Raw genomic sequence first — 9,163 nt, 5'->3', positions numbered from 1 at the left:
GCCTTAGAATTGCTCTGTGTTTTTTTTGCCCTTCCAAGACAGGGTTTCTCTGTATAACCCTGGCTGTCCTGGAACTCATTCTGTAGACCAGGCTGGCCTCAAATTCAGAAATTCACTTGCCTCTGCCTCCTAAGTGCTGGGATTAAAGGCATGTGCCACCACACCTGGCTTGTTCTGTGTTGTTTTAATGGCCTTTCTTATTTTGTGTGTGTAGGCAAGTAATCTAATCCTATAAAACCTCATTTTGGGAACTGGAGAGACAGTTTAATAGTTTATAGTGCTTCCTGATCTTACAGATTTGGATTCAGTTTCTAGTACTAACAAGGAGCAGTTCATAAGTGCCTGCTCCTTCAATTACAGGGGATCTGATGCCCTTTTCTGACCTCTGTAGGCATCTGCATGGGCATGATGCACATATACTCAAACAGGCAAACATACAGATAATTATTTCAAAAAGCTTTAAATTTGTACCTGTATTCGACAGCAAAAGGTCTATCTGTACAAGTCCAGCTCAAGCTAGACTAAATCCCATCATGGAAAGGAGAGAAAGGCAAAAGTACCACCCCTAGATAAGGAGCTATTTGCAATTGTTTGTTGATGGGAGCATCACTTTTCTCTAAAATTATAGCTTCTAGTAGGTAGACCATTCTCCAGTGGAAGGCTACAACTAAGAAAAATATGGACTATACAAATTGGACTCGAGGTGTTTTAAACAAAAATGGATACAAATTTGGGTAGGCAGGGATTTGAGGTGAGACTGGGAGGAGTTGGAGGAGGGAAATGAATAAAAATACACTGTACAAAATTCTCAAATAAATAGATAGTTTACTAGTTAACCAGATAGTTTACTAGAACTAGTTGGTTAATTAGTTTGTATGTATGTGTGTGTTTGGGGGGTCAGAGTTGTAGGGATAAGGTGACAGAGAAAGAAGGAGATAGGGAGAAATAAAAAAATTGGGGAGTCCATTCTTTCCTTCTACCATGAAGGTATCAGGGATTAAACTCAAGTCATCAGGCTTGGCAGCAAGTGTTTTTACCTATGGAAGATCCTCTCTAGCCAGGGAAGGGTTGTTGATCCACCTACCTACCTTCTTCTCACTAGATGGGAGTAAGCCACAGAGCAAAGGAAACTCTACCTAGCTGGCAAAAGTACCACAATCTTTGTCTTTCCTTTTGCTTCTGTTTAGGGAACTAACTGGTAAAATGAGGGCTTTGATCTTAAATCTCCTTGATTCTAAGTGCAATCAAAGCCAAGCCTGTCGAAAGCTCAGGGGATTTCTCATTTCATGTCTCCTGGTCCCCTTTATGTTCTGAAAGGGCTTGTTTAACTTTCCTTGTGTGGAAATCTCCAGTGTTGCAGATACTTCCAGATTAAAAAGATTTTGTTTTAGGAAAATCAATCTGGGAGTAATGGGACACAGAGCCCATTCCTACCTCTCTCTCTGGCATGAGTGTCATCATTGTGCGAGAAAATGCTGGGACTTTGAGTGGGCAAATACATGTGAAAATAGTAAGTGGTAGACTAGTGGTAGGAGACTCCCTATGGTCTAATTAGTAGCAGTAAGACCTTTGAGTGTAGACCAGATAGTACAGTTCTACCAAAAGGAGTCTGCAGACTTGAGTATAAATAAATGGCCATTAGAAAAAGCTTAGTGAGACAGAATGAGGACTAGACCAGGATGCCTAACCATGAGAGTTATGATTTCTGCACAGTTAAACAGAGATTCTAAATAGTGGGTGGAAGATAAAATCAGAATCTGTCTTATCTCATAGGGCAGTGGCTGTTAGCTATCTCATGTATTGATGAGTGGTTCTAAGGCACCAGAAATCCTCAACATTTACACACAATTTATCAATTTATAAGTTGCTCTAGCATCTAGTTTTGCATTTGCGCACAGTCAGACACACTGTGTTTCAGGTAGTCACAGGCCTACCAAACAAAGAACCAGGAAAGGATGCTGTTTACCTGCTAATATTCTGGGAAACGTATTAACTGTGGAAATTTATTTGAAAATGTAGACAAGACTGTTTCAACCATTAAGGCAAACTGGAATTATGCACATTAATTTGTTAGCTGTAAGTTCATGCAACTAATATTAATTTGAGTTAAATTCTAGAAATTAAAATTTTTCCCTCTAAGAGCCTTTCAGAAAATGATTGGTGTCTCTGAAAACTCTAATTATATTCAGTTAATTAACTTAAACTGAAATTAGAAGTTGATACAGTTGTCAAGTACTTTGGCTCTCCAGATGGCAAATATAATTTCAAGCACACTGAAAAAAATGTATGCATTATTGATTATCATATTTCTAAACTTCTTTAATATTGTTGAGAAATCTAACCAAAGTCCTGTTTAGGTTACAACTTAAAATCATAGATATAGATAAATTAGTAAGTTTCACAGTCTAATATAAACTTTAGGTTCTACTCTTTTTTGATAATCTAACATTCAGACTTTATATTTTGAATGGCTTACCACTGGGTATATAACCTAACCACCATGCCAACAGAGACTGACACTCAAACATGGTGCTTTCATAACTTATGCCCTTCTGATTCAAATTGCATTATAAACTAGGTATTCTCCACTACTAAAATCTGTACCATCCATCTAGGCCCCACATAAGTCTATTCACTATTCATTTGGTTTTGTTTGTTTATTTGTTTGTTTTAAACATATTTGGATTGTTTAGCATATATCAGTGCCCATTTCCTTAGCCCTCAGGACATACCAGACACTTTTTGTAGAGTCATTGATATGTTTATACCATCTTCTGAATTTTTTGAACTGTAAATTTTTAAGATGAGGCGCTATAAAGTACAACCATTTATTATAGTACCTAACAAGGAAAAAACAATTACTAATTGGAAACTATTGGAGTACTTCTATCATAATATAAATCATGATAATCAAAATCAGGTTTGATTGTGCCACAACATGCATAAAACACAGAGGTAGCAATGATGGAAGTGTGAGGAAAAGTTTCCATGATCAGATGCAATGAGGCTTCATTTGTTGTCTTTTCAGTGGTATTTTGATAGCTGAGAAGGCTGGAAAAGGATGGGCAGAGGCTGAACTAGCTTGTTTAGGCAGAGACCTGGCCAGGGAGCCTGTGCAGTCAGAGGAATTGCTGCAGGTTGAACTGGAAAAACAAGTGATAGAAATCTTGAATGTTAGGTTAGGACTTGTAATTACAATTTAATTATTTATGTGAGGTGAGCTGCAACATGAATCATCTAGAAGGGAGGATGATGAATGAAAAAGAGGCCAGTGTATACACCAGTCACCATTTTACACCTGCACATTCACAGAAGAGACAAACTCCACACAAAATAGAGACACACACAGAGACGGAAGAAAATCAACTGAGACTCAGCATCTTGAAAAGGAAGAAAACAAATATTCCAGCAAGCAGTGCAGAACTCTGCTTGGTCTCTGGCCAGGTAGAGCTAATTCACATTATCCTTTCTAAGGATGCTTTGTCCTCAGAGGGTTAAGGTGACTTTTATCTAGATTTATGGAAACACGATTTCTCAAGAGATATTTATTTATTTATTTTTTGAGACATGATCTCATATAAGCCAGATTGGGCTTGAAGCACTGAAGATAACCTTAAACGTCTGATTCCCCTGCCTGGGAGTATAACCATGCAACACCCTGCCCAGATCAAAAGTAATTTAGATACAAAAAGGCATGAGTTGCAACAGAATTTTCTTGAGAAAGAGGTAAGAAGCACATGGGTGGAGTAGGTCTTAACCTGTTATGTTCTTTTCTAGAGACTGAAGGTATATTATCGATTGGCTGTATGCCATTCATAATCAAGTAATTTTTGAATAGTAGAGTCACCTCCTTCTCTCTTTGCTTCTTCAGACCACTTTCGTGCGCTTTTGTGCCCTGAGAGTTTTAGGTTAGGGACACCTGAGCAGCCTTGTCTCCTTAAGGATGTAGGTGGTTGTGTACATTGTCACTTTTGGTCTTGACACCTCTTTCCCTTTTCTTGGCTGGTCAGTGCCCAAACTCTCTATGCCTAAGGATATTGAACTTTCCTATTGTCCTTTGGGTTGTGAATGATTTTTCTGTATCAAGGTTTGTTTATCAAATAATATAATGAATTATTTCAAAGTTATTACTTTAAAATTACTGTTCAGTGAAAAATACAAGTGTTTGCTAAGATATTTTATAACTTGGAATGTGAGATAAATTGAATAAGGAGGAATTGAACTATGGCTGTTAATGGTTATCTCAGTCTATTTTGTGTTATATAAAAGAATTCATCAGAATTCATGCTTTACAGAAAATAGAAGTCTGTTTAACTTATGTTGCTGATGACTAAAAAGTCCAAGATGGAGGAAGTGCATCTGAAAGACCATTTGTGCTGTACTATGACATGGTAGAAAGCATCATATGGTGAGTTGTGCTATTTTTTATCTAAGAGCTCTGATTTCAAAACAATAACACTAAATTCCATTATGGTGACGGTACTTCATTTACAAGGCCAAAGCCCTCACAACAGAATCACTATTTAAAGTCCTACCTACCAGATTTTAGCAGAGGATTGCCTTATCTGGCATGAATGAGAGGGAAGGCCCTTGGTTCTGTGGAGGCTCAATGATGCCCCAGCATAGAGCAATGCTAGGGAGGTGAGGTGGGAGTGGGTGGGTGAGCACGCTCTTAGAAGCAGGGGAGAGGGGAGATAGGATGGGGTTTATGGACAGAAAACTAGTAAGGGGAATAACTGTGAAGTGTAAATAAAGTAACCAATAAAAAAGAAAGAAAAGTTTTTAATATGAACTTAGTTCTTTTTTTGTTTTTTGTTGTTTTTTTTTTTCTTTCTGAAGTTAGTGTATTCAATTCCTATAGTAATTGAAGTAGATATGTTGAATGGGTATTTGGAAATGGGACCTGAAATGAGCCCACAACAGGGTTAATACACAGACATGGTGAACAGATGATGCATTAATAAGAGTGATGAGGAAGAAAAATCAAAGGACAAAGTGAACAGAACATCAAGTTCAGGAAATTTGAGAGGTGTGTCTTAGGGTTTACAAAGATGATGAAACATTGGCCTCCTTTTGATTTTGTTTCCCCTCAGGAATTGGTATATACTGCAACCTATCCAACATTTGAAGGTGTCTTGTCCTCATCTCATGTGCCCCCTAGCAATGATATTATGAACAAGAACTTCATGTTCTTTATAACCAATATGCTCAAGTCCAAAGACATGATCTGAAGAAATTCTGAAGCATCAGTGCTTTCTAATGACTTCTAGGCAATTCCATTATTTGCATTTGTGAGATATATGGCATTTACAAACTTATTCTTTAGTCATGTATATTACAAAAATTATTACAGGGTATCCAAATAGATTGGTAACAAATAGTCACGGTGCTACTACCAGTAATTCTAATAGATCTATCAATAGATATGGTTTCGGCAGGGCTAGTATAGTACAATATTAGATATCTACAAAGTCATATGCTTTGGTCTTAGGTGGCCTTTTCCTTGTTATGCATAGCCAACCATTTTTCTTTCTTTTTTTCTTTCTTTTTTTTTTTAAAGTACAATCTCAGCCAGGCAATAGTCTGATAATTCAGTTTCTTCTATCTTATCTTCCCCAAAGTCTGCAGCAGCTGCATGCATCATCCAGAAATGAATGCCAACCTCATTTGTTATGATCTTCTGAGGCAAATTTTATCTTTTACACTGGCTATAGATACCTCAAGATGAGGATTATAAATTTTTCAGCTCTTCATCCTGAGAATTCTGTAAGTATTCTGCTTTGTGGTGTTTGTATTTATTCAATGGGACACTAAAACCCATTTACATCTTTAGTATAATTGCAACTGCTAACTATGAGGTCAGACTCTCTTCAGTCATTTCAGATATTAAAACCAATGTATATTACATGCAAACAATAATAGGCACTGAGGACCAAGAGTGAATAAGATGTAACCTTTGCTCTAAAAATGCATAGTATTTTATATAAAGTATGATATAAATAGGAAATAAAAAATATAATGAGAAAATTCAGTGAAAATATATATAGTTTATAAATGACAGCACTTAATGTAACACTGATTGAATATAAAATATGGACTCAATAAATACTTCCATCCATCTGAAGACAGGTAAAATTCACAAATCTTTCAGCATTTGTATTTTGCTGACAATTGCTTCCTTAAACCATGGATTATTTAATCATGAAATAGTACATAAGTTACTCCCATCCCTAACCTTTCTGACTAGAGATATTCAGCAAGAACATTTCTTCCTTCCAGAGTTGTTATCAACTACTGCCAAGGAGATAGAGGTGGTAATTGGGGGTGGTTATTAATTCGTATTTTAACTGAGAAGAGTGAAACAAAACAAAAAGACAAAACTTCATTATGGTCTGTATCAAGAAGGAATTAACTCTGTGTTTCTAGAAGCTTCATTTGCCTTAAGCAATGCATTGAGGTCTTAATTTACTTGGGACAAATCAGATTTTACCTTATGTTTAGGTCATTTTGTAGCCACTTCTATCACATCTTCCTGCTGAGTGTTCGCTTAATCCAAGTGAAGATATCTTTGGAGAGGGAAGCACGGATCTCAGTATGGATCAGTGATACATTGAGTTTGCAGGGGAGAAATGGAAAACAGAGGCTCCTTAAGTTAAATCCGTGTGAACACCAAAAACCACAATTATATTTGGATATGTGTCATATTCACCTCATCAAATGCTATGTAATACAGATGGGAGATATCACCCAGACATCTATAATTTTATCCAAAAATGACACTATAAATGGAACTAATGACCCAGGATACAGATACAGTTATCTAGCACCAACTCATAAACAGAAAACTAAGGATTTCCTTAAATCTCCCCAACATAAATAATAATATCTTGGTGGCTGTTATCTAAATAAAAAAGTTACAGTAGAAAATCATTTGAAGCACTGAAATTTTAAGACTTGGTGTCCAGACAGGACTGTAACATGCTGCTTTGGTTAGGGCTATTATTGAAGTAGTAAAACATCATGACCAAAAGCAACTTGGGAAAGAAAGGGTTTACCACAGTACCATCTAATAAATAGGTCATCATCAAAAGCAGTGAAGACAGGGACTATAGTAGAGCAGGAACCTGGAAGCAGGAGCTGATGCAGAAGCCATGGAGGGGTGCTGCTTACTAGTTTGCTACCTATGGTTTGCTCATCCTGCATTTTATAGAACCCAGCATAATCAGTACCATCCATAATGGGTTTGCATGTTTCCCATAAATCCCTAAGTAAGAAAATTCCCTACAGACTTGCCTACAGCTTAATTTGGTAGAGATATTTTCTCAGTTGAGGTTACCTCCTCTGATGATTCCAGCTTATGTAAAGCTGATATAAAACTAGAGCTTTTGCTGTACTTTTATTTCTTTTGTGCTGTTTTTTCATAAGGCATAAAGGAAAGGTTTTTTTCCCCACTATTTCTGAAGCTCTTTTTATATTTTCATTTTTTATCATGAGTTTTGTACTATAATTACTTTTCTCAGTGAAAATTTGTCTTGCTTCCAATTTAATAAGACAAGAAGCCTGATCTATTGAGCCTTTTATTTACCCAGTTTTATCAATATTACAATCTATCAGTTATATTAATGTGTACTCTATCTAAAAAATTAATTTTTTAGAAATTCAGGCCATCATAAGAACTCAAAATACAACATGAGATATCTTTCCATACTGTGTACACTTGTTTTTAAAGCATTATCCAGAGCTTTAGCTGCTGTTCAATGACTGCACATATTGAACGTGCATCATTTGCTGGTCAAGAATTAAAGGGAGAGACCTTAAATGAAATGCCCTACAGTGGGGAGAGGGACTTTGATGATGCCTCCATGAAGGCATACCAGTGCATCATCGGGCTGCAGATGAGCACTGACAAATGTGCCAGCCAGTCTGGCATTACAGCCTATGGTACCAGGAGACATCTTTATGACCCCAAGAAACACATCCTGCCTCCCATGGACTACTGCACTATCAGCCTCCAGATGGGCACCAATAAGTGTGCCAGCCAGGTGGGCCTAACAGCTTCAGGAACCTGGAGGCACATCTATGACACCAAGCTGGGCACAGACAAGTGCAACAACTCTTCCATGTCCCTGAAGATGGGCTATACCAACCAGAGCAGCCAGGTCTTCTGACTGGGGTGGCAGATATATGACTCCAAGTATTGCCCACAGGGCAGCTGACGGGGCTCCCACATGGGGTAATGGCCAAGGTGAGGCCTCTGAGTACCTAGCCTACTGCCAGGAAGACAGGCTACTGAGCACCCAGGGGTACCAGCTCCCCAAACTGAATTAGCATCTCTGTGTGGGTTTGGAAGTTTTCATTGTGTTGTTTTGTGTTTTGAAACCAGTCACCTCTGTTTCTCTCTCCAGCCTGGAACTCACTGCAGTCCTTCTGCCTCAGCTTCCTGAAGGCTGGGATGACAGGTCTGTGCTATCTTTGCTCCCTCCTCACCCATCATACCTCACTTCCTTCTTAGGATTGATGCACCAGACTGGGAACATGGGTGTCCTTGGTGGGATAGCGAGGCTGTGCATTTCCCAGTGGGCTGTGGGAAAGGCTAGCCCCAAAGAGCTTCTCGTTTCTTCATCTCTTTCATGTCAGTTTGTGGTTTGTGAACCTGTGGAAATTGCAGGAAAACAACAACAACAACAACAATGAGCTTTGTGTGTTGTTTACCCCAAAAGCATTGAGGTGCATTAGGCTTTAATATGCTGCAGGCACTGAGAGGGGCTAAATTTGCTTTCCCAAGACCCTCAGACTTCACCCTCCTGTGCTTAGTGGGTAAACTGAGGCAAGCCAGATGTGACTCCAACACCTGCAACCCTCCCTCGCTCCTCTGGTTTTTGAAAGCCTCAGTTTTCCCTGCGTCCCTGCACAGGTCTGATTAGCTGTGCTAGGAATGTGGCCTCGGTAAGTGCTGCACATGACCCACAGGGGCCCCAGCGCTACCAGAAAATGTGAAATTCCCTGTGTGGACCAAAATAATCAATCATCAATCAATCAATCAATCAATCAATCAATCAATAAACAAACAGATACAGAGAACAAAAACTCATGCAATCTAAATCTATTCGACTTTAACTGCCACTTTACTAAGTTAGCATAATTCTTAACTATACTCTCAATA

At 38.3% G+C, this 9,163-nt stretch overlaps 1 pseudogene; it reads left to right on the top strand.

Moving 5' to 3' along the window:
* The first annotated feature begins 7,757 nt into the window (after positions 1 to 7,757).
* On the top strand, positions 7,758 to 8,168 carry LOC147005589 (calponin-2 pseudogene; annotated as a pseudogene).
* The last annotated feature ends 995 nt before the right edge of the window (positions 8,169 to 9,163 follow it).

This window comes from Mus caroli, unplaced genomic scaffold (genome assembly GCF_978045245.1).
Source record: "Mus caroli unplaced genomic scaffold, Mus_caroli_1 scaffold_3, whole genome shotgun sequence".
NCBI lineage: Eukaryota > Metazoa > Chordata > Mammalia > Rodentia > Muridae > Mus > Mus caroli.
This window is presented reverse-complemented; position numbering and strand designations above follow the sequence as displayed.